The sequence below is a fragment of the Sorex araneus genome, chromosome X (genome assembly GCF_027595985.1).
Source record: "Sorex araneus isolate mSorAra2 chromosome X, mSorAra2.pri, whole genome shotgun sequence".
Lineage (NCBI taxonomy): Eukaryota > Metazoa > Chordata > Mammalia > Eulipotyphla > Soricidae > Sorex > Sorex araneus.
Window position 1 is genome coordinate 298,859,957 of NC_073313.1, and position 22,399 is coordinate 298,882,355.

Consider the following 22,399-nt stretch of genomic DNA (forward strand, 5'->3'; position numbering starts at 1 on the left):
ATTGGTTCCTGGAGCATGTGCAAGCACCTTATATTGAAAGCAAGTGTCTTCTGAAAGGCAGCCATGATGCCAATTGTGTTTTGTGTGGATATGTGCTTGGGTCAGAGATTTGATAGATGGATGTTAGCTTCACTCCCATTGCCACCAGCCTCCTTCCCTCTTTATAAGGATTCTGGGTACAGGCTTCTTTCTCGGTTCACAATTGTGCTCATCTCCAAACCCGATAATCAAGCTAGGAGAATAGAGGCTTATTGGGGAAAGCTTTGAATTGGATTTAACGAGTGGCATAATTCAATGAAGGGGCATAATCAGATTACATCCAGACCCAGGAAGACAATGAGGAGTCATTTAATTGGCTTCAGTGACACTGTTCACTTTATTAGAGACATCCAAGCTTAGAGCATAAGGTCAAATGGAATTTTTCAAGGAAGTCGTTTATAAGCATACAAGAGTATCTGAAGTTTAAATTTCTCGGGTAGTTAAAAATTACTTAGCAAATCAAGGAGATAACTCAAAGGGCTAGATTCCAAGTTGCTAGTTTGTATTCCTATCTAGACTAGTAGCTCTCAGTTACCAAATGTGCATTAGATTCATGAGAGAATTTGTGTAAACATGGAATTTTGGATTCAGCAAAACTGGGATGAGGAAGAAAATTCGCATTTCTACTTCTGATGATATAGATGCCACGACTTTGGGCTCTGCATATTGAAAACCACTACATCAGAAAGTTCTTATATGTTGCTTCCAAATGGTCTGGCTTTAAATTCAGTGATTCTTCTGCATTTCAGTCAGTAAACCCATAAAAAGAGAAAGACAACTTTTCTAGAGGAATTTCTTCCCTTTTTTTTCAGTCTGCTGAATGATAATGGCATTAATCCATAATTATTTCTTAACATGTCCTATCTTTCATGCCAAACCTGACTTCATTTAAGCTTCTCTCTGTATCATAAGAGTAAATTCTATGCACATTCAGCAACAAAGGTGGCTTTTTTTTTTTTTTGCGAGGGTGGGCAGTGAAGATGACAGATATAGTCCTGACAGTAAGCTTTATTCTCATGATTTCACACTCTTCAAGCCATCACGAGCAAAAATAATGTGCCATCATAATCATAATGGTAGCAACTAAAATAAGGTGTTATATCTTAGTTTTAGTTGGCAAAGATGGCATTTTGCAGTATGTTAAAATTGGTGGTGTACTCTATGTTGGTGCAGTAAATCCAATTACAATTTTTTTAAAAATAAGAAAAAATAAAATGGGAAATGGAGGAGGGAAAAAAAAAGTTGGCTCAACAAACAAAACAAACAAAAAACAGTTGAACAAGAATTGTAAGGGTACCCAAGGGAATTTCTGTCTGCTTCACAGTGTTGTAGAAGCCAGATCCGAGCTCTCTTCTCAGCAGCCTTTAGTTAATGTTCACCTGCCTTTGACATTGTGATCCTCCCCGGGAGGATGAGGGAAGCAACATGGCTCCTGGCCTGAGGGGTCTGACAAGCTGGTCTAGAGGCAGGAAGTGGAAAACTGGAGCTCCAGGCGTCTGTTCAAAATGACAAATGCAGGCTGTAAAAAAGGATGGTCTGGTGTTTATGGAGGCTACAAATTAAATGCAGCCTGCCCGGATTTGATCCGATGCCCATTCCTATTACCGTGTACTGACACTGCTCGTTTGATTACCCTGTAAGTCTCCAAAGCTGTTTTCCTACTCTGCTCCTATTGAAAAAGCAAGCTTAGTAAAATATAGATTGTTCATTACAAACTGTTAGCATTATTAGTTGGTCATAGAGAAAGATAGTAACAGCAACTGATTTGTCTGCGATTGCTTTTAACTGCAGATGTGTGCTGTCGTCATTTCTCATGCCTGCCCTCCTTTCTTTCTCTGAAAAACACGGAATTCTTAAACACTAAATCACTTTGTCCATCTGATTAATATGAACCTAACGAGGCAAATTACCATTCTTTCCTTAATCATTTTAGATCAAAGTAATTTTTCCTCTTCATACACAGATGTGTTGAGTACTCACAAAAATAATTTTTCTTTAGTAAAAGCAGTTTGACTTTGGTTTTAGTCCTCAAACTAAAAACCATTTAAATGAGTTTTGAAATAAGGTACATAAGAACATAAAAGAAAAAATTGGGATGGCGGGTGTGGGAGGGCACCCAGCATTGTGCAGAACTTATTTCCATCTTTGCACTCAGTGACCACTTGCACCAGATCTTGGGGAACCATATGGGGTGCTCTTTTGTTTTTTTGCTTTTTGGGTCACACCTGGTGATGTTCAGGGGTTATTCCTGGCTCTGCACTCAGAGATTACTCCTGGCGGAACTGGGGAGACCATATGGGATGCTGGGAATCGAACCCGGGTCGGCCGCATGCAAGGAAAAGGCCCTACCTGCTGTGCTGTCGCTCCAGCCCCATGGGGTGCTATTAAACCAAGGTGTTTTCCTGTCTGTATTTTCTTTACTTAAGAAACATTGACTCCTTCCCACATTTTTTTTTCTTAATACAATTTGACTCCAAAATCACATTGGGAAATATAACCCATTGGAGTAGCACTGTAGGCCTTTCTCTATAAAGGTTTTTGCAGGGCAGTTGGTAATTGGTAATTCAGCTATTCCCTCATGCCTCATTTCCCATTCCAAATGTCATTTTATGAGACGGAGTCTTTGTTCCTTATGTTTATTCACATTAAAAAAAAATCTTTGTCAGAACAATTTCAGCCACCTTCTTCAATTAAAAAACAAAAGTTTGCATTCCATTATTTCTTTTCATTTCCTACCACCGAAGATGGCCTCTGATTCATAACAAATATTCCATTAAAATCCATGTAATATACAATATTTCCTTTCTTTTGTTTGTTTTCTTTGCTTTTTGAAACTTGACACTTTCAGTTTTCCTCCCCCACCAGTAATCTTCTCAGGCATATGAAGCCAAATAAATTATAGCTCATTCATTCCTGAAAGCATTTGACTTTTCCTCAAGTTCTAACTCTAAAACAATCCCTCCAGTCAGAGTCCTATTAACCATTTTGGTGTGGCTGTCGAAGCCGTTCCTCGGCGATGCAGTCTCACTTCCAGCTTCATTTATCATCCTCAACTGGGAGACCCGCTTTGCCGATGGCCCTGTGCAGTAATCCCTTGTGAATGTCCTGACTTGACTCTAGGCTTCTCTGATTTTTCGGTCTTGTTTTATTTTTATGGTATAAGGGACAGACTTGACAGCATAAGATCATGTGGTAGTGAGGATTTAACCTGGGTCTTCAAAATCACACATTCCTTGGACTAAATCTCTCCAGCATTGTCCCAAGTTTCATAAAACATTTGCAAATCCAGTGCTCTCTACCGCCAGGACAATTTGTCACTGTTAACAAAGCTTCCTTGGCCTTCATCTTTGGAATTTATTTCTATAATAACAAATTGCATATTTACTTTCTCTCATAAATACAGAGCCATTTACATGTGCCTAGCTTTCCCCCTACCCCCTTACCTTCCATGAATTTGGCAGCTTACTCATGTACAATTTCTGGCCATTTTCTTTATATAGATATTCATCGATTGTGTTTTGCTTTGTTTCACTTGAAATGTTTGAGACGGACCAGTGATCCTTTGTTCATCTATGTATCCAAACAATGCAGGCCTGCTTGTCACTTCATTTCAGCATACAGTCAAAGTGTATGCAGTTCGAAATCATTGACTATCAAAAAGGATGAGCATGCTTAAAGGTTTCTTGTGTATTACCGAGGCCATGAAGTGGCCATGCCACAGTGCCAGATGGGACAATAGCACTGCTCTACCACCGAACATTTTCCCACCATGCATGTGTTTTCACTACTCTTGTCATTTTTATGATTTATATATTTTTTCTATTGTTTTTGCTAACACTCAGAGGTATTCCTAGCTTTGTGCTCAAGGGTGACCTTTGGCCCTGCTCCATGAACTGTATGCAGTGCCACCATGCAAACCTGTGTCAGCCACATTCAATGCAAGTGACTTAATCCCTGTTCTTTCTCTCTGGCCCATGTTTTTGTACATGTTAGTTAGACTTGACTTTGTCTTAGAGTTATTTGTCTTATATCATTACAGCTATTCCTTTTTAACCTACTTTGCTTTTAGGAAAGTAGTGTACTTTAAAGGTTTAGCAATATTGTAGTCTTCAGGAAAGTAAGTGTTTGAACTTATTAATATATGTATTAATAAGAAATCACCAATCGTGAACAGAAAATACCTAAATGGTGTGATTAATTGGACTTTGGCATTCAGTTTTGAGAATTTATTCAAAAGCTTCTATATAGAACCCAATTTTATGCATCTCAAAAGAGTTTATACTGTGGCTGAAGATGGACTTTCATTGAAAAGATATGCTGGTTTTAGGCAAAGTAGTGAGGCAGAAAGTGGTCTTCTAACATTCCCGCCCTCAGTTCCACATCTGCCCTCTGTTCCTGTTGGGAGCTAGCCTTGGAACTCAAAGTCTTTTTTCTTTCTCTTAACTACAGAGGAATACCTCCCTTTGTGAAACTCCTTGCCTGATCAAAAGAAATGCTCTGAGCATCTTCCTACCTTTTTCAGAGAGACTGAATTTTGTGAAATTGTCGGTTAAGAACTCATCCTAGTAATCATTACTTTTTCCAGATATTACATCCTTCAGACAAAACAGTGGGACTGCAACTATTCCAGAGGAATGGTGGAGAAAATTTTTCCATTTAGCAAGGTTTGATTTCTTGCTTTTCACAGCTTCTCACTGGCCTGTGTCCTCAAATCAGGTTTACCTTCTGTAAGTCTTTCATTGCCAGATATGGACAAATAAGACATTGCAAACAGGTGTTTTTGCAATGGAGTGGCCGTACCTGGTCATATTCTTAGATCATTCCTGACAATGTTGGGTGGGAGGCCACGACAGTGGACACAACTGAATCCCTCCACACGCAAAGTGTGTGCTCCAGACTTCTGAACAAAAGTTTTGAAAACAGCATTGCTACTTGTACTGAGATTTTTCTTATTGCTTTGTGTATGACGGGACTGGAGTGATAGCACAGCGGGTAGGGCATTTGCCTTGCATGCGGCAGACCCGGGTTCAATTCCTCCGTCCCTCTCAGAGAACACGGTAAGCTACAGAGAATATCCCGCCCACACGACAGAGCCTCGCAAGCTACCAGTTGTAAGAAATCACGCAACCCGGAGATTCTTCTTGCAGCGATTTATTCAGAGACCTTCTCATGCAAAATGGGAAAGAAGAGGAACGAGGGACGAACGAGGAGGAACCCCATCTAGCTAGGCAGCTTCCCTCCTTATATACCCCTCGCTGCTTGCTTACGCCCAAGTGTCTGCAGCTGATAGACTAGTTACAGCTCGTGGCGGGACAAGACATCCTGATTCCTTATCAGGTGTTATCTACGAAGCATGGTGTAATTAACAAGAAACAGGTGTCCACGAAGCACGGTCCTGTGGCGGCTCTCCACAGTAACAAGTCTCACAATGGAGATGTTACTGGTGCCTGCTCAAGCAACTCAATGAACAGTGGGATGACACTGCTACTATAATGCTGAAGAAATTCTTCCCTATTACAAATTCTTATGTCCACTATCCCTAAATAATTGTCTAGATGTTTATAAGTTTTCCTCTATCTAGGTGTTTGAAAGGGTTTTTAAATATTGTCTTTATTTTTCATTTTCATAAGTGAAGATCTAGATTTGCCATTTCCACCTAGGTATAATAGTACTTAGCACAGTAGCACTGTCATCCTATTGTCCATTGATTTGCTCAAGTGGGTACCAGTAATGTCTCCATTATGAGACTTGTTGTTACTGTTTTTGGCATATCGAATATGCCATGGGTAGCTTGCCAGGCTCTGCTGTGCGGGTGGAATACTCTCGATAGCTTGCTGGCTCTCTGAGATGGATGGAGGAATCGAACCCGGGTTGGCTGCATGCAAGGCAAACACCCCATCCACTGTGCTATCGCTCCAGTCCAGTCCATATTATCACTGGAGGGATAATAATACTTAGCACTGTTTATTGACCAGTCAGTTCATCCAGCTCCCGTTTGGCATATTTGCCTATAATGATGGGTTGTTACAAGGATCCCTACTCTGTCACTTAGCTCTTTCTGCGTGTATCCCAACTAGTGGCCACAGTTTGTAGCTAAGAGGGCAGACTTCATCTCTTTCTGTTCTTCAGGATCAACTAACTATTCTTTCTTGACACTCTGTTCTTCATTCTACATTTTAGATATAGCCCTATTAATGTCCCTACAAGAGAATTTTGTTGGGAATTTTATTATACTTACATTCAATTCAATTCAATTCAATTTGAAAAGATTTTCAATCTTTATGTATTGAGTCAGTATCATTAGGGTATAACCTCTTATGTCTGCATCTTTGAGTTAGTGTATTTTAATCATTTTATTTTATTTTATTTTTGCTTTTTGTGTCACACCTGGCAATGCACAGGGGTCACTCCTGGTTCATGTTCTCAGGAATTAACCCTGGCGGTGCCCAGGGGACCATATGGGATTCTGGGGTTCGAACCCGGTGCAAGGCAAGCGCCCTACCCGCTGCGCTATCACTCCAGCCCCTTTTTTAATCATTTTATAATTATCTCTGTAAAGGTCTTCATCCTTCCTATTGATTTATATTTTAATGGTTATTATGATGAATTTAAAAAATATTTATCTGTATTTTAAACATATTATTTTATTTTATTAAATTTATTTTAATTTTTTATTGAGTCTCCATGAGATACACAGTAAGAAAGTTATTCATGGTTGAGTTTCAGTCATACAGTATTCCAACACTCATCCCTTCAGTAATGCACATTTCCCACCATCAATGTCTCTAAATTCCCTCCTGCCCCACTCCACCAGCCTGCTTTGATGATGGACACTTTTCTTCTTTCTTTCTCTTTTTCTCTCCCAGCCCCCCACCTTTTTCCTTTAGGTACCATAATTTACAGTACTGTTACTAAAAGGTAACAGTAATGCATATCACTTACTTCTTTCAACACTCAGTTCTTTTCCAGAGTGACCATTTCCAATTATCATTGTCATAGAGACCCCTTCTCTCTACTAACTGCACTCCCCCCAGCCCTTGTGGCAAGCTCCCTACCATGGAGTGGTGTTGCTAGGTCTTGTGGAAGCTCAGCTTCTAGTTTTCTGAGGAATATCTGTAGTGTTTTTCTAAAAGGCTAGGGCAGTAGACATTCTCACCAGCAGCATGTAACAGTTCCTTTCTCCCCACAACTGCCCAAATACTAGTTATTCTTATTCTTATTCTTCAGATGTGTGCCTTTCTCTGTGATGTTATATCTCGTTATATCTTGTTGTTTTGATTTGCATCCCCCCTATGATTTGTTATGTAAAGTACTTTTCCATATGCCTTTTGGCCATTTGTATTTCTTCTTTAAGGAAGTTTCTGTTTATCACTTCTCCCATATTTTTGAATGATTGATTTTTTTCTTGTAAAGTTCTTCCCGTGCTTACATAACATGGATATTAACCCCTTTTAAGATGAGTGTTAATATCATCTGATAATATGGAGTACATAATTCCTCTCTTTCTGTCAGCTGTCTTTGTATCCTGGTCATTGTTCACTTTGAGGTTCAGAAGCTTTTTAAATTTAATATGGTCTCATTTGTTCATATTGCTGAATACCACATAGACATCATTATGAATCAGAAAATTAATGATGCCCTTGGATGTTGGTTGCAAATCTAAAACAAGATCAATCCAATAATTATAACTGTTACACTAGATTTTTTCCCTAGAACAATGACTGACAGATAATAACTTTAGATTATTGTCTTCCCCCACCTTATATAGATGAATTGCAACTATGTTGCATCATGTGAAGTTCCTGGATAGTGGTTCAAATTCTGAAGAAAACGTTTTTATCTGATTTTTTTTATCTTTTAAAGAATCTGTAGCACTGCACTGTTGTCCCTGTTGCTCATTGATTTGCTCAATCAGGCACCAGTAACATCTCCATTGTTACATTTGTTGTTACTGTGTTTTTGGCATATTGAATATGCGAGAGGTAGCTTGCCAGACTCTGCTGTGCGGGTAGGATACTCTTGGTAGCTTGCTGGGCTCTCTGAGAGGGACAGAAGAATCAAACCCTGGTCGGCTGCGTGCAAGGCAAACCCCCTACCCGCTATGCTATTGCTCCAGCCCAAAGAATCTATAGGTCACTTTATAAATGTAACTGCCTTTCATTTAATATCTTTCTCATATTTGTTTATTCAGAAGATTTTGCAATAGATTTGCTTTAAAAACTTACCCCTCAGCATAGTGTCTGCAATATAATGGATATGAAGAAAGAATATCATTCAAAAATATTACTGGTGTTGTCACTCTAAAATTAAAGATTAGATGAAATATTTTACCAGTATCACTTAAAAGGAACTTTTTAGTATTTGACATTTACTAGAACTCTATACAAAAATAGCATTAAAAATCCATCTTTCAGTTATTTGTTTGAAAGTCTTACTGAATCCATTGATGTATTCTAAAAATGAAATCATATTTATGATGTAGTTTCACATTTGAAATAGCAATCAAATTTGTAGGTAGAATCCACTGGCTAGTACAGACCCGAAAGTGGCCTAACACCGCAGTCATTATTGTCTTTGTTAGGTGTTTACAGTTACCCTGCAAAGTGAACTGTGAGGTAAGTGCTACTGATGTCTGATGTCCCCTGATCATAGCTGGCTCCTGTGAGCAGCTGAGATGTCACTTGGCGTTCAGACAACCCCACCTGCACATCTACCTATAATACTCTCAGCTGCCCTTGCCTTCTGTTTTCCAGGGAGAGCGAGCCTATTAGATATGAGATCTAAGAAGTACTTGATATTTCTGTGCTACAGAACTGTCTTCCTCTTTGACTCTCCTCTCCTCATTGACTCTCACTGTGTGGAGTATTCACTCCCATCTGCCCCACCACCATTCGGATTGCTGGCACTGCAAATCTCCTTTTCACTGGTTTTTGTTCCTTCTGCCTCCTGATACATCTGGCTCACCTCCTGGCATTGCATGGAAGAGATTCGCAGCCACTTCTTGTTAGTCAGAGCGTGACAGCCTTTCAAGCCCATTTAATCTTTGGAGCATCAGAGCCACTTGGAAATATATTGTTCTTCCTCTCCCCTCAGGGAGTCTTATTTTTTTGCTCCTTAAGTTGGTCACAATGTAGCTCCGCCAATTTTGGGGTCAGCAGTCATTATAGAAGCTTGAGATTCTGGAGGAGTAGCCTAAAATTTTAATGTGACTAAATTTTTACTGGGAATATGGATTTTCATGACATCTAGGCTATTGTAGAGCATCCTGAAAGTAGAATAACTTTTCAGAGTTCCACAACCAACTTTGTTTTCTAGTGTACATGCAAAATATTTTTAAAGTACAGCATTTCTCACGAAGGGAATATATGTCCCCTCTTGTCTCAATTTTCTTGGTTTGCTGTGACAAAGTACCAAAAAATAGCAAGCTTCAAACAAATTTGTTTGAAAAAAAATGTGCATGTTTACTCTTTCACAGTTCTGAAGACTGATGGTACAAACTCAAGGTGCTGTTGGCTAGGCCTGGCTCCCTCTGTATCCTGCAGTTGGGTGGGGGATTCTTCCGTGTCCTTGCTAGCAGCTAGTGGCTTTCTGGAATTGCGCAGTGATCCTTAAAATGCAGCTTCAGTACTTTAATCTGTCTGATTCTGTGTCCTTATATGGTATTCTCTCCATATGTATCTGGTCTCTTCCCAGAAGGACAAAAGTATTGGATCAGGAAGTATACTTTAACATGATCCCACCCTTACTTGGTTCCATCTGCAGTCTATTTCTAAGTGAGAGCATAGTCATAACTAGTGGATGTTAGGATTTTGGTTTTGAAGGCATACAGTTTCGTTCATAAGAGCATGTTATCAGTGTCTTCCTGTGTAATCTATGGGTGGCTCTCTCTTGCTGCCTGTGTTTGATGGTCTCTGGACCACTTTCCCATGAGGACAGCTGATGCCATGGGCAGATGAAGGAGGAAACCGAGGACCACCAGGCTGGTTGGTGATCAGTTGTCTTTTATTCAATTCTCTGCACGTGCCTGTTCCAGTCTCACTAAAACCCACATTCTAGTCCCACACTGCCCCTCATTCCTGTTTCCTCCTGCCTCTCCCGCTCATCTCTCCAAGCTTCCTCTCGCAGCCTTGCTCTCTCTCTATCTCTATAGTCTACCACCAATTTCCCACATTGGGTGGAGCCACCACACTCCATCCTGTAGCACAATCAACATATCTAAAGACCTTCCTGATCGCTCTAGGGGTGCTTCTCCTCTCCTTATTCCAATAATTTAATTAACATCTTAATTCTATTTCTTAATATTATTTTATATGGACACAATAAGAGATGCATTATGCTTGTAGGGTGTCTCTCCTGGGGACATCTCACTATAGATCTTGAACTATAGTGCTCAGACCAGATTAATCTTCCATAACCCTAGCATGTTACTTTTTTAGATCATGACAAAATTTGTCCATGACCATGCTCTTAACTTATAGTTAAGTATAATGGCACTTTGGCCTGGCCCATTTCGATGCCAGGGTAGCTCAGAGCTTGCCCTGGGTCCATCCAGTCCCTCATCAGGACCCTGCTCTTGAGGTGCTAGGAAGTAAGGGCAATTGAGGCTTACTCAAGAGAACTGTTGCCCGGGAGTGAATAGCATTAGGAGTCAATTAACTCCCAAGTTACAAAAGCATAGCATTAGCTGTCTTTCTGTGTCTATACAAATAGGACATTGCCCTGATTTAACTATACAAAGGATTTAAGGAGAAGATAGAAGCATTATTTACAAGTTAACTGAGTCTGATTAGAAGATTAAGGTGATTGACTGGTTGTGGAATCAGAGCACAAAGAAAGAAGTTACAAGTAAACACAGAGGAATGGGAGCACTGTGATAGGAGTAACCCAATAAGCCTTATCTACGTGTGGCAACACAGAAAGGACAAATCAATGTTAACCTATAGATTCCCAAAATAAGTATAATGTGCCTGAGACATAAGTTGGAAATGCATTCTGTGATTTTTAAAAATATATGGAGGGATAATAGGGAACAATTTTCTTTCCCCTCTCCTAGCTCATTCATTATCACTATCTTCTTACTGCCTAATCCACAATATACATTGCCCCATAATAATTTATTATTATAAAGTGAGAAAAGGTTTTCACGCATTTGGAGATACATGTTATAATTTTGGGTCTCTATGAAGAAATGACCCAGTTCTTCATGTAAAAAAAATATACTCTCATTGCTCAGGCCTTTGTAATTTTTTTAGGTGGCTGATTTTAATTTTTTTCAAATTTGCCAAATTATAGCAATGTTACTGCATTTGTGATCAAAGTTGATTCTGAATATTTATTAGTCTAATATTGGACCAAGTTTCTCTACTTTGAGTGGCTCTTTCTCTGTTATCCAGAATGTTGGAAAAATGATTATTTATTTGAGTTATATGAGACATTAGATGGATTGCCACATCTTACGTATAAGAAAATTTATTTCATATAGCTATGTTTATTAGCTAACATTAAGGATTTGAAATGTTATTTTATTTTTATTTTTTAAAATTTATTTATTTATTTTTGCTTTTTGGGTCACACCCAGCAATGCACAGGGGTAACTCATGGCTCATGCACTCAGGAATTACTCCTGTCAGTGCTCCGGAACCATATGGGATGCTGGGAATTGAACCCAGGTCAGTTGCATGCAAGGCAAATGACCTACCCACTGTGCTATCACTCCAGCCCCTGAAATGTTATTTTAATAAACTGGAATAATATTAATCAGTTGTCTACAGCTATCATAAATGATAAAGTTGTTCAGGTTAAAGAAGTAAATAATAAAGGATAAAACAAAAGGAGGTAAAGAAAGCACTAATGTACTTTGGAAGCAAAAAGGAAAGTTTGGTACTTTTGTAAATGGTGGAAGGTTTCTATGCTTGAGCACCGCAGTATAAGTTAAAGCACCAAGATCCTGTGTCTGAATAATGCTAAAAGAAGAAATATAAAACCATTGTTATTTTCTGTAAAAATATTCCCTAATTAGTGATTATTAAAGGTCTTGAATTTCATGATTTGACTTGAGAGTTTTTCTTCACAGCCTGAAATAGAAGAGGTTGAATCTAACTATAAATGACAGGAAGGAAACTGTTGGTTACTATATTAGCTTTTTAACATTTATATATATGAATGTTAGTAAGCCTCAGTTCAGAGTCGCATATATTTGACTATGTATGTATGTGTACTGAAAAGAGCCAGTAAGTGATATCTAATTAGTACTGAAAAATGTAACCCTTTATGTTTAAGGTGGTGGGGATTCAGTTTGTTAAGCCAAATTCTGTCATGAGCTGAAGTGCTTTTTCTTTTCTGTAATGCCCTTTGGTCTACAATTATTGTGTGTATATATGCAGTTTGTACAAGTTAGATTAAATCTCTGTGGATGATTATTGATTTCTCATTCTACTGTAATGATGCTTGCTTTTGAAAAAAGACACCATTCTTGCATACAAAAGGAACAGCTTGTTACCATGTGTCTCCATTTTATATTTACAAATAAGAGATTCTTTTATTACTTTTCTTCTCTTTTTTTTCTTTTTTTTTTTTTTGAGGGGGAGTGGGTGGTTGATGGAACCTCACCTAGCAATACTTCTGGCTTTGCACTGAAGAATCACTCCTGGTGGTGCTCAGGGGACCATATGGGATATCGGAGATCAAATCCAAGTTGGCCACATGCAAGACAAGTGCCCTACCTGCTATAATATCTCTCTAGCCCACATGAGAGATTATTTCTGCTGACTCTTCAATTATTGGCTTTTTCCACATTGTGGACTATTATAGTTTGTCTCTAAATAGAAAACAAACAGAATTGTGCAGACATAATAGTCACAGCATTTTCAAACAGACATCTATGAATCAAGCCAAGCTAAAGATCTAACTTATATCTAAATAAAATTAAAACTACTTTTCCCTCCTTCCCTTTCCTTAATTGCTGTTGTTTTGATAACCAGGACCATATGTAAGCTTGGTTTTGTGACTTGCCCATGTCTTGTACTAGGGATCACACTGTCACAGTACTGAGTCTTAGACAGGGTGATGACAGGGATATCTTGGTGCACAGAGGTGACAACTTTTAGGGCACCTTTTAGGGCAGCCACTTCTTGCAGCTGCAACATGTTGCAGGTTCCTAAATGGTTAATTAACTTAAATGAACCTAAATAAACTTGTCACAGTGAGTAGTAAGTGCTTTTTTAATTGAATCACTGTAAGATACAGTTACAAAGATTTTATGTTTGACTTTGAGTCATAAATTGATCAAACACCCATCCCTCCACTGGTGCACATTTTCCACCACCAATGTCCCCAGTATACCCCTCACATTCCCCATACTCTCTCTCTACTTTGGGGCATTATGGTGTACAATACAGATACTGAGAGACTGTCACACTTTGTCCTTTATCTACTTTCAGCACATTTTCCTTCCCAAACTATCCTTCCAACTATCATTGTCTTAGACGAATCAGGGAACTAGGTGATGACTCCAAGAGGAACAACATTATAATCTTCGGAGTACCAGAAGGACAGGGAGGCAACCCCAGTGAAAAAGCCACAGTTAAATAAATCATTACTGAAAAGTTCCCAGAGTTAGCCAATGAAGGCATCAAAATCCAAGGAGCCAGAAGGGCGCCAGCTAAAAGAGACCCTAATAAAAACACTCCAAGGCATATCATAGTCAGGATGATGGATGCCATGGATAGAGAAACTATACTGCAAGCAGCAAGGTCAAAGAAGGAAATCACATACAAAGGACACCACTTAGATTTACAGCAGACCTATCAGAGGAAACCCTCCAGGCCCGAAGACAATGGTGGGATATAGTGAAAAAACTCAGTGAAATGAACACCTCACCAAGAGTACTTTATCTAACTAAATTCTCATACATACTCAAAGGAACGATAAACCATAATAACAGCTCAGGAACTTTATAAACTCAAAACCAAACCTGAAAGAAGGACTAAAGAGGCTCCTGTAAGACAAAAAGAAAAACACGGAAAAGCGCAACAAACCCCTACAGAAAGATGGCACAAAACCTCATGACAATAATCTCTCTCAGGGTATACCCAGGATATTGGTGGTGGGGAATGTGCACTGGTGGAGGGATGGGTGTTTGATCATTGTGAGATTGTCTCTCAAACATGAAAGCTTGTAACTATCTCACAGTGATTCAATAAAATTTTAAAAATTAAAAAAAGACAATAATCTCTCTCAATGTCAATGGTCTAAATGTACCAATTAAGAGACACAGAGTGGGAAAATGGATCCAGAAACTGAAACCAACATTCTGCTGCCTACAAATGATCCCTTCTCTATTCCAGCTGCCTTCTCCCCCTGCTCATAAGGCAGGCCATGGAGCAATATTCCTGGCCTGACTCTACTGTCCTTGGGTGTCAGTCTCATATTATTTTATTTTGTTTTGCACAAATGAGTGCAGTCATTCTATGTCTGTCTCTGTCCCTCTCTTTCTGACTCATTTCACTTAGCATGATACTATCCATGACCACCCACATATAAGCAAATTTCATGACTTCAGCTTTCCTAACAGCTGCATAGTATTCCATTGGTTAGATGTACCAAAGTTTCTTTAACAAGCTGTTTGTTCTTGGGCACTTGGATTGTTTCTAGATTCTGACTATTGTGGACAGTGCTGCAATGAACATACAGGTGCAGATGTCATTTCTACTGTACATTTTTGGACTCTCGGGATATATTCCCAGAAGTGGGATTTCAGGGTCATATGGAAAAAAGTGCCTTCTATTCTTGTATACCCTACTTCAATGTCTCATATTTTTTTTTTGCTTTTTGGGTCACACCCAGCGATGCACAGAGGTTAGTCCTGGCTCTGCATACAGAGATTACTCCTGGCAGTGCTCAGGGGACCATATGGGATGCTGGGAATCAAACTCAGGTCAGCCACGTGCAAGACAAACGCCTTACCTGCTGTGCTATCACTCCACCCAATGTCTCATAATTCTTTATTAATGTTATCCAAGTTACTTAAATTTAAAAAGCGTTTTAAGACATACTTAAGATTTTTTAAAAATCAATTTCCAAAGTAATTATAATGTTTCTATTTATCATTGATGTTATTGATGTTCTGTGTTTTGCTTGACATATATCACTGTATTATATCCTTGAAGTGGTTGAATCCAAAACCGTGCAGCTAGAATTCCTGGCTTAAAATCATCATCTCATTACTGAAAGTGTTTTTTGCCTTTGGCAAATTAATCAATCCTTCTATGACTCAGTTAGCTCATCTGTAAAATAGGAAAAGAATGACTCCATAAGATAGTTACAACAATTAAATGAGAAAATGGAATACTGTTTAGAACAGTATCTTGTCCAGAGAAGCACTGTGATGAATTAGTTATTTTGACTACTATCATCAGCATAGTTGTGATTCTTCTTCATTAGGTTTTTCTACCAGCAGACCCTTCTACTAGATCTTCAGGGTTACGGAGAGCATAGATTTCTAATCTCATAACCTTATATTCAAAGCCTGACGTTTGAGTTGTCTAATTGACTGCCTCACACCAAACCAATAGACCTTTTATAGCTAAACTATGATATCACATCTTTGAAGTGAGCTAATGTCTATTTTATTGTTAGATCAGATGTGTTACGTGCCAGGCATTGTGCCTCTACATCATATTTTAAAACTACAAGTTGTTCTTTTTTTCTTATAGTATTCAGAGTTTACCTGAGCCCTTGAGGTCATTTAGTTTTCTATCCTCGTTTCTGGAGAAGAAGAAGTTTGAGCCGAGTTAACTGAATGAAAGGGTAACATTAATGCGCATTTCAGGAAGTTTATATAGATAAGTGCAAAATAAATTTTTGCAAATTCATCACTGGGGAATTCTCTAGTTGCATCTGTTATTATTTAAAATATTAAGGTAGGCCTGAGAAATAGTTAGGAGTAAGGCATTTGCCTTGCATATGCCAGATCCCAGTTTTATCCCCAGCACTATATGTAGTTCCAGAGTACTACCAGGAGTGATCCCTGAATACAGAGACAAGAGTAAGCACGGAGCACTGCCGAGTATGGTCCCCAAACCAAAAAATAAATAAGATATTATTTGAGGGGATTCCCACATATAATTTTAATGTGTATAATGAGTGTGAGGTATGAAAAAAGGGCCTTAAAATTAAATCCTATAAATATCTCTGCTTACTGTTTTTGCCAGGTCTCCATCCCTAAATCTTGGCTGAAGTATTGAAATAGGGTAGACTTATGGGAGTTTTATGTAACATATATCTTTCTTTGTTTGGGCTGGAGTGATAGAACAGTGGGTAGGGAATTTGCCTTGCATGCAGCTGACTGGGTTCGATTCGTCCATCCCTTTGGGAGAGACCTGCAAGCTACGGAGAGTATCTCACCCGCACGGCAGAGCCTGCAAGATACCCATCGCATATTCAATATGCCAAAAATAGTAACAATAAGTCTCACAATGGAGATGTTGCTGGAGCCCGCTCAAGTAAATTGATGAACAATGGCTTGACAGTGCTACACTGCTATATATGTTTATTTATTTTTGCATTTTTGGGTCACTCCCAGCCATGCTCAGGGGTTTCTCCTGGCTCTGCACTCAGGAATAACTTCTGGCAGTGCTTAGGGAACCATACCGGATGCAGAGGATCAAACCACATCAACTATGTGCAAGGCAAATGCCCTCCATGCTGTTTATTAATTATTTAACATATATGTTCATTTTGATGTACTTATACCTGAAGTGATTCTTTAACTTTAAATCATAGGAAGATAACAAGTGGATCTATTAAAATGTATTGAACCCATACTGTTGCAAGAATTAAACACAGTTTATGATCCCTTTTATTTTTTAAGGTACAGTTTAAGGGAAATACAATGTATGGTAACCCCTGCTTCATGTCAGTACAGCAGGGAAGGGCTGGAGCGATAGCACAGGGTAGGGCGGTAGGGCGTTCTCCTTTCACGAGGTCAACCCGTGTTCAATTCCTCCATTCCTCTCGAAGAGTCCGGCAAGCTACCGAGAGTATTGCACCCACACGGCAGAGCCTGGCAAGCTACCCATGACACATTGGATATGCCAAAAACAGTAACAGTAAGTCTCACAAATGAGAGACATTACTGGTGCCCACTCAAACAAATCGATGAGCAACAGGATGACAGTGACAGTGACAGTGACAGTTTAAGGGATACATGGCAGATTCTTGCCTCTTTTCCAACCTTAGACCAGTGGGAGGAGGAGATGGTCTGTTTGTGAGCTTGACTCTAGTTTGTCTAACCTCTGATTACTCTGTCCTCTGCACGGCGGTGCCACTTGCTTCTTTCCTCATGTACCTGAGTGTTATCTTGTGGTAGTTTATCTTGCTTCTTGTTAGATACAGGATTATTCAGTAATGCTCTAGGATTGTATCTTTAAAATAAATTCTGCTGCATCTTGAAGTCTATGTTTCCTCCCTTACCCACCTCTTTAAATTCTTTTTCATAAGATAAATTCCTGCTGTTCAGGGTTGGGGTTGAAAGTCAATTTCCCTTCCTTATTCAAAACCAGTTCCTTACACTAACACAGACCCCTGCCTGCTATCACTGTCACTGTCATCCCCTTGCTCATCGATTTTCTTGAGCAGGCACCAGTAACGATTCCATTGTGAGACTTATTGTTACTGTGTTTGGCATATCGAATACGCCATGAGTAGCTTGCCAGGCTCTGCCATGCGGGCTAGATACTCTTGGTAGCTTGCCAGGCTCTCTGAGAAGGGCAGAGGAATCAAACATGGGTTGGCTGCATGCAAGGCAAACACCCTACCCACTGTGCTATCGCTCCAGCCCCTCCCTGCTGTACTCTGGGACAATTGCTCTTTAATTCCTCCATCTTTATAATTTGCAGTTGCTGTAAGGATTAAACAACTGTGTGCTTTTGCTTTAAACATCTGTGTTAATTGATGAATTCTTATTCTACTGTTACATGGAATAGAATACTAATGTCACCGTGACCAGAATATTTTGTTCCTGTTGCAGACTGACCTATATGAGAGGCTTTAAATAATACTCCTAGTGTAAGTTTATGTGTAGCAAGAAATATATTTACTGTTGGGGTATGGACCTACATTTATTTTCAAGTGCAAGCATCCAATTTTCAAGTCACTTACCATGTTTAATTTATACCTGAGAGACACTGAAAGGGGCGGGGGTAGGAGTGCTTTGCTTGGAAGCATCCTGGAAAGGCAGGGGACCCTGGGGTTGGCAGGAATATCTGAGGATGGGTTCAATTGTTAACACACCAAAGTATATTTTTTAAATATGAAGTTACAAGGAAAATAGTATATATATAATCTTAAATTTGTTTTTGGGTAACACTTGGGGCTACTCAAGATATATTCCTGACTCTGCACTTAGGAATCACTTCTGGTGGTGCATGTGGACCATGTGGGATGCCAGGGATCTAACTCGTGTTGGCTATGTGCAAGGCAAGACCCTACTCACTATATACTCCCGTCCCTGAAAAGGGTATATTTCTTCTTTATCAATGGAATTTTATTTTATTTTATTTTTGGTTTTTTTTGAGTCATACATGGCAATGCACAGGGGTTACTCCTGGCTCATGCACTCAGGAATTACTCCTGGCGGTGCTCAGGGGACCATACGGAATGCTAGGTTTCAAACCCAGGTCGGCTGCATGCAAGGCAAACACCCTACCCACTGTGCTATTGCTCCAGCTCCTATCAATGGAAACTTTGCTTTACATTTTTATTTGTTTTATAAGAAACTGTGCCTGGAACTTAAAGAAATAATACTGACAAATTTAACTAGTCTACTATTATTATTTTTGTTTTGGACACTGGGGATTGAACACAAGATCTCATTTCTCTAACGCTGAGCTCCAGCCCCTGCCCTAACTATCATACTTTAAATCATAATTTGTGGGTTAGAGAGATAGTATAGTGTGTAGGGTGCTGCTTTGTACATGTCTGACTTAGGCTCACTCTCTGAGGTACACTGTATGGTCCTCAAAGCCCTGCCAGGCATCCCTAAACCCAGAACCTGAAGGCTTACGCATTGCTATGTGGTTCCCCCCAAAATAAAACAACATATAATTTTGTATATTTCCTGAATTGTGGGTTGCTCTTTATTATATTGATAGGTATTAGATCCTTGTTTTCAGTAAAATGATATAAAAAGGTTAAAAATTCATCAGCTTTTGCGCTCTTTATTTTTTCCTTTCTTTACATACATTTTCCAGACATTTTTTCCAATAATTTACATTATCATTGAGTAAATTATTGAGTCTACTTCCTTTGAGTCTACTTCTAATCTAAAGAGAGCATGAATTCAGGCTATGAGACAGCTGTCTTGGGTCCTTCAAGTTCACTTTTTATTTCTCCCTTCCCTATCAAGTTCACTTTTAATTTAGAATTTGATATCAAATTATTTGAGAGGCCCACAAATCTTACTGTTGACCCAGGCCTCTTAAATATTGGCTAGGGGAATTATTTCCTGCTAGAATGTATTTATCTGTGACATTCTCTTCTACACATCTTATTTATATATACATGTTTATTGATATAATAGAGTGAGTATGTCATCTGAAAAGCAGGCACAGGAACAACTAAATGAATTAAGATAGACTTCACTGGCAAGAAACCCCATTAATTGGATAGCCTATCAGTTGCTCTCAGTGTGGGCTGTAGAGTAGGTTTCAGAAAGAGGAAATGCAGGACTGCCTTTATGCTAAGCAGGTGATGGAGCATCTACCCATGATTGGTAGTTTTCAGGGAGAGCTACTGTATAGATGTATTTATGAGGGAGAAAGTTGGGCATGCTCGGTTTGGGAGCATACAATACAAATGCATAACCATGCATAACATGCACGGAAAATGGTGGAGAAATATGAGAAAGAATTTTTAGAACGGTGAGAGGAAGAAATGTAAATATAGTTAAGGAGAGCTCCGTATTGTCAAACCTGGGTTCTTGTCAGTACAAAAGTCTCTGTAAGACTCTGCCAAAAGAGTAGGACAATGTGGCTTCTGCCAAAGAGGAGTTGCTATACCCTCCAAACTCTTCCCTCCCCATGCTTTTGCTTCCCTTTCCTGCTTGCCCTGATCCACTCCTGTCCGTTCTGCCCTTTTTGCCCCATCCTCTTTCCTTGTAATCACTGTCACTTATTTATTCATCAATAGATATGTTCTTTTTCCTGTGCTGTTACTGTGCTGTTGATTCGAGGTTGCAATTGGTCATGATACTTCTACATCTTTAGGTTGTGATGCTGTTTTAGATATCGCACTTCAGCCGGGAAGCTCAAACGAACTGAGTTTCAGTGCCCCTGTGATCACACACTTTGGAGTTGTGTTGGCAACCACAAATGGCATTGTCGCTGGGCTCAAAGATGGGGGTCATTTTGGGGACCAAACTCTCAGCCTCAAGCCTATAGACACCAAATATTCAACCTCAAGCACAGACAAGTGCTCTATTGAGGAGGCTGCTATTTTCCTTGACAACTGAAAAGTTCTAAACCGGGAATAGATTGACTATTCAATTATGAACATAAGCCAAGGCAGTGTGGTGAACATTGTCGTTCCCTACCAAACTTTGCTTCCCCTTTCCCTTTCCTTTAAGGCTAAGTGTCATCTGTTGGAACGATTTCCTCCATCTAAAAATGCTATGATTTCCCAGATGAAAATGCATTAAAGACCTAAACATCAGACCAGAATCCATAAGGTTCATTGAAGATAAGGTCCACAAAACCCTCTAGGACATTGAAGCTAAAGGTATCTTCAAAGATGACTCATCACTGACCAGACGAGTGGAAACGGAGATAAACAAATGGGAACATCATAAAATAAGAAGCTTCTGTACCTCTAAAGAAACAGTGACCAGAATACAAAGACAATCTACAAAATAGAAAATGATAGTCACCCAATACCCATCTGATAAGGGGTTGATATCAAGGATATACAAGGCACTGATTGATCTCCCCAAGAAGAAAGCATCCAACCCCATCAGAAAATGGGGAGATGAAATGAACAGAAACTTTCTCAAAGAAGAAATCTGAATGGCTAAAAGCCACATGAGAAAATGCTCTGCATCACTAATCATCAGGTAGATGCAGACCAAACAACAATGAGATATCATCTCACACCACAGAGACTGGTCTACATCCAAAAGAAAAAAGCAATCCATGTTGGCATGGATGTGAGAAGAAAAGGACTCTCCTTCACTGCTGGTGGGAATGCCGTCTGATTCAGCCCTTTTGGAAAACAGTATGGACGCTGCTCAAAAAATTGGAAATTGAGCTCCCATTTGACCCAGCAATACCACTTCTGGGAGTATATTCTTGAGAGGCAAAAAAGTATACTAAAAATGACATCTGCACTTGTATGTTCATTGCTGCAGTTTACAATAGCCAAAATCTGGAAACAACCCAAGTGCCCAAGAAGAGATGACTGATTAAAGAAATTTTGGTATGGCTACACAATGGAATACTGTGCATCTGTTAAAAAATATGAAGTCATGAAATTTGCATGTAAGTGGATCAACATGGAGAGTATTGTGTTAAGTGAAATGAGTCAGAAAGAGAGGAACAGACATAGATTGCACTCATCTGTGGAATATAAAGTAACAGAATAGGAAACTAATACCTACAAATGGAAGAGATAGGTCCAGGAGGCTTGACCCACATCTTGAAAGCTGGTGTCACATGCTGGGGAAAAAGAGAGCTTAGATAGAGAAGGGAAAACCAAGTAAATGGGGTCGGGAGGACCGCTCGGGTTAGACGATGCAAGCCAAAAGTAGACTATAGACCAAACATGATGGCCACTCGATCTCTCTGTCACAAATCACAACATCCAAAAAGAGGGAATGCCCTGCCACAGAGGCAGAGTGGGGTGGGGGGGGTGATGGGATGGGGGTGTGGGAAAGCTCCTGGGATCATTGGTGGTGGAGAATGGGCACCGTGGAGGGATGGATACTCGGATCATTGTATTACTGAAATGCACACATGAAAATTTGTAAGTATGTAACTATACCTCACAGTGATTCACTAATTAAACAGTACACTTAAAAATTTAAAGAATACTATCTGCAATAAAAAATAAAATGAAACTGCTACGACTTCATTTCTCTTATTTTAAAAATGCACTTTGGGATTGCAAGAAAAAATTGTTGACTGAGGTCCGTCATGAACCTGATGATAGACTGTTGATCACACATATGGAGAAAGCTTAGATTAGCACATATTTTGCCATTTATCATTTTTGAGCTGCCTTTAATCATTTTGCTATTGCCTATTGCCAGATCCTCCTACCAAACAAATAATTTTTTGCTGGCTGTATTTCATTACAATTGATAACTCTA

General features: G+C 39.3%; 1 protein-coding gene across 4 annotated transcripts in view; it reads left to right on the top strand.

The window, feature by feature from the left end:
- The window catches only part of CTNNA2 (catenin alpha 2), a 1,292,108-nt gene that overhangs the window by 344,564 nt on the left and 925,145 nt on the right, over positions 1–22,399 (top strand). The gene's annotated exons all lie outside the window — the stretch shown is intronic.